We start from the raw sequence: 4,799 nt of genomic DNA on the forward strand, positions 1-4,799 counted from the left end.
AAGTTTGAAACCCATGTGACCCCCTACTTAGGGCTTACTATCAGCAGCTTAATTTTTCTTTTATTTTCTCTGAAGGAGAGGGAAAGAAACATCTAAAAAAAATATTTAAAAATTCTGTAATTATTTATTAGCAAATTAAATCACATTGGTCCAACCTGAATTCACAAAAAGAACATATATTTCTTAAAATAATATTAACATAGGTTTGAACAGCTATCCAACCCAGCTAGTGAGATGTCTGATGTTGCATTTCAGCAGCAAGCTTTGAAATTCGTGGTCGAGCGTTTGTCAGAGCCAGTCTCATGTCATCTCCAACATCCAATCTGTTCCTATTCTTTGTTCTTATATTGACAAGAGTGGAAAATCCTGCCTCACACAAGTAGGTAGAAGCAAATTGAACAAGGACACGTAAAGCTATCATGCTGACTTTGGAGTATGACTGATACATAGCGCACCAGAACTGAGTCACGGATTTCACCTTGAAGAGATCACGAGCTGAAGAGTCGTTCCTTAAATCCAGAAATTCATCTTGGATATCATCTGGGATGCTGGATAAATCAAGTTCATTACAAAATGGGTTCCTTACCAGGGCCTCCTGTTCCTGTGATAGCTCAGGGAAGTAACGCTCGACTTCCTTTTCTAGAGACTGAAGATGTTCGGTAATCTCATCCTTGATGAACTGATCCAGTTGGATCTGAGACTCATCCGTCACTCCATAAAGTTTTTCAAACATAGCGATGTTTCCAAGATTGGTTTTCCGACGCCAGTTCTGCAGTTTGGAAACAAAGACCCGAAGACTATCTTGAAAAAGGAGAACATGTGTTTCCCTTCCTTGAAGCTTCAAATTGAGCTTGTTCAGCTGGTCAAAAAATGTCGGCTAGGTACGCAACCCTTTTATTCCATGCTTCATCTTCGAAGTGAGCTACAAGATCTTTCCTTTCTTGAGTCTCCAGGAATAGCTTTATTTCATCTTTCATTTCAAAGACACGATTAATAACGTTTCCTTTCGACAACCAACGAACTGCTGTGTAGAAAAGAAAGACTTCGTGGTCAACATTCATGTCTTTGCATAGTTCTTTGAATAGGCGAGTGTTGAGTCTTCACATAATTTACAATTTTGATTACAGATTCAAACACTTCCTGCAGAGAGGCAGGGAGAGTCTTACTGGCGAGAGCATATCGGTGAATCATGCAGTGGATGCCCTTTGCTTGAGGTGCTAGCTTCTTCACTCTCGACTGGAATCCTGATTTCGATCCCAGCATAGCCGGTGCCCCATCCGTACAAACCCCACACACGTTTTCCCATTGAAGATCTTCGTCTTGAAAAAAAGTTGAAACTTTTTCCATGACATCATCAGCTTTTGTTGAGGTTTCAAGTGCACTGCAGAATAAGAATTCGTCTTTAATGTCACCTGAATTAATGTATCTCACGAAAACAAGCAACTGAGAACATGAACTTACATCTGTTGACTCGTCGAGCTGAAAGGAGAACAAAGGGGAACCCTTGATTTCAGTCAAAACCTGTTCCTTCACATCCATAGACATTTTAGAAATGAGCCTCTGTATAGTATTATTTGACAGGGATACTTGCTGCATCTTCTTTGCACTGGCTTCTCCAAGAATAAGATTTACTACTTTCATCATGCAGGGTTTAAGAAGTGTTTCTCCAATCGTGTGAGGCTTTTTTTGTTTAGCAATTTCGAATGCAATCTCATATGAAGCTTCCACTATGGCTGCTGAAACGACCCACTTCTATCGATTCTTTGGCTTTTAAGACACCGTTCATGCCGTTTGAAGAAATCCAAACCTTTCTTTGCGTGTTCTGGATGTTTCATCTCGAGATGACGCTTGAGTTTTGATGGTTTCATTGACTCTGCACTCAGGACAGCATGGTACAAAACACACTGTGGTTTCTCGATGCCGTCGTTGGCGAGCACAATGGTGAAGCCAATGTTGAGGTAGCATTCTGAGTATCTGCGCCGTTTAGCCATGGACACAACTCACCTCTACTGCTTACTTATCTCCTTGTTAAAATAAAATAAAAATGTTGAATAATGAACGCTTTGGCAACTGTAGATCTTACACTGACTACTTGTGGGGGGGGTGCAGGTAGAGTAATGATGGGGTAAGTATTGGGAGGGAAGGGAGTGTGGCCAGTCGCGCGATTCGTCATCCACCAATCAGCAACGGACATGTGACTCACGTGTCGACAGCGAGCACACACACACTTAATCACAGCTAAACAGACACACAAGCATGCGTACATGCGCGTGCACTCACATACTCGCTACTCACTAGTACACACATACATACAGTTGCAGACACATACACATTCACACGGACACATTCACTCGCAGGCACGCATACATACACTCATAATATCACCTAATGACATTGAACTAACGTAGCACACGTTTTGCTTTGCACTGAAACAAAAAAGTGTAAGAGCATGAAAATGTAATTGATGAAATAAAATTAATGTTATCCCAAGCTACTTCTAACAAGGCTACGCGACTCCCTGGGGGGGTCGCGACCCACCGGTTGGGAACCCTTGGTTTAGCATAACGAACTTCAACATTATTACACCAAAATAATTCCGATTATTTACAATGATTACTTTCCCTAGTAACATATTATACTCGTATTCCAGAAGAGTACTAAATTTTCGTCTCGATATATAAGCATTTATCTATCGAAAAATTACATGGACTTAAGATGGCCGAACTATGAATACTGATAAAATTCGGTAAACATTTCTATTGTGGACTTACGTATAGCTAAAACCGGTTACCATTTCTTTTCATCATTAATAATTGCTATTTGCTCTTCGTACGTAGTAATGTTTTGTTCTGACGAATGGATAATTTATATAATTTCAATAAAAAATGGCATTTTTCAATCCGAATGCCATCTCGTGCGATCAACATATAAGCGAAACGGTTAGGTCAGAGAAGTTAACTTAAACTGCTAACTGAAGGTAGTACAACGAAACGACAAAACCTGGTGCTGATAATATTATTCTTAATCGAATAAAGAAATTTAATATCACAGTTATAAACTCTACAACAAAGTAGGAAGTGTAAGAAGCTCAAACCTTGGACCTTTTCAAAACGCAGCCCAGTATGCATCATTGGTCGACCCAGTATTTATATCAGCGTAGTTGTACTGTGTATCCAATAATAAACAATATTTTTAATGGTACACTTTGAGTGTATAATTACAAAAGTTCTCGGGATCATCAGGACATGCACTTATATAGCTGAGTAAACACTGTCCTGTCCTGTTTTTATTATTAAAGCCATTCTTTGTCAACACTCAATATCAATGACTCAGTGTCCTTTCAAGTTCACACACGTGACAAAATATGCCATAATCAGTCATCAACATCCAGGCATGTGATTGTTAGATGACCCTCAAGGTACGGAGGCAGAAGTGATGTATAATTCAGCCTCGACGCCAGTACTTAAAAACGCTTTAAAAACAGAGAATCACACTTTGCAAACGACGCGCTGTCACCAAACTAGCGTTTCATGTGTGTTGTGTTTCTGATTTACTACTATGATCATAGCTTTAATTTGAAATCTAAAACTCAGACGTACATGGATGCTTAGTGTTTCAGATATTCTGTCGTTATTAGTGGAAACTGTAATGCACTATTTTCAGAAAAAAAATTTATTATCTATATTCGTGTGTGTGTCGCTTCTTTTGTTTGGGATGTCTTGCAAAGTTACACAAGTTTCCTGCGTTAGCCGTCCCTAATTTTGATTGTTATTGTTTGCGATCAGGCACAAAGATACAAAAAAACTGTTTGTGTTTCGCCACAACGGGCTCTAATTTTGAGCTGTAAGAACTAGTCAATGGCATCCATCGCCACCTATTGGGCTGTTCTCGTGTCAACGAATAGTGAGATTCAACCGTCACCTTAACAACTGACACGTGCGGTTCATAGCTGTATAGAGCACTTTTTTTTTATATTTATACTTCTTCGGGAACGGGACACGAACATTGGACACACAGTGCGGAACACTAAGCACTTAAAGCCACGCTCGACGCCGATTTATTTCAATTCAACAAGAATGACTTGTCACACGGAGCTGTGAATATAATTAAAAACAATGTGGATTTTCACACACATTACTTTCGTGTTTTTACTAAAATTCACAATACACAAATAGTTCGAGAATATTCCCTTCTGCATATTGCATGTAGTATAGGCGATGCAAAACCAATGCGTATGTATTATATTAAAAAATGCTTACCTTTCCTACTTTGGGATTGCGGCCGAAAACACCGTTGAATGCAAAGGTATTGAACTGTTGGTTCAAGTCAAGATAATCATTGTTTTGTATTCTTTATTCGCTTTATAATAACACGTATTTGAAAGAGTTTATTATTACGGGTAGTCTTCATCAATAGATATGCCATGTTTTAAGTTATATATGTTCTGATCCATGCTCACAGAATGAGTTCTCGAAATATATCATTAACCTGAATAACACGCTGGTTCAAACGAAAGCAAAAATACAATTTTATTCGTATATTTATATATCCGGATCATAAACACAGCACATGTAATTTACACAAATAGTTCTGTTAATTATTATTACATTAAATTACATTAAAACAGACAGGGATACATTAAAAAGGCCGAGATAAATTAAGTATATCGGTTACAAAACTGAACTACTAGAAAGATCAAAGTCCACGTACGCTATCACGTCTTTAGCACTCACTACGTTTTACTTACTTGGTGTGAGAAATCGAACGCCCTCTATCGTACAATCTTTTAAAAAGCGTCC

General features: G+C 38.6%; 1 protein-coding gene across 1 annotated transcript in view; it reads right to left on the bottom strand.

Annotated features, from left to right (window-relative positions):
- LOC143228458 (ninein-like protein) overlaps window positions 1-4,799 on the bottom strand; it is a 118,827-nt gene that overhangs the window by 84,617 nt on the left and 29,411 nt on the right. The window lies entirely within an intron of this gene.

Source organism: Tachypleus tridentatus, chromosome 10 (genome assembly GCF_004210375.1).
Source record: "Tachypleus tridentatus isolate NWPU-2018 chromosome 10, ASM421037v1, whole genome shotgun sequence".
NCBI classification, from domain to species: domain Eukaryota; kingdom Metazoa; phylum Arthropoda; class Merostomata; order Xiphosura; family Limulidae; genus Tachypleus; species Tachypleus tridentatus.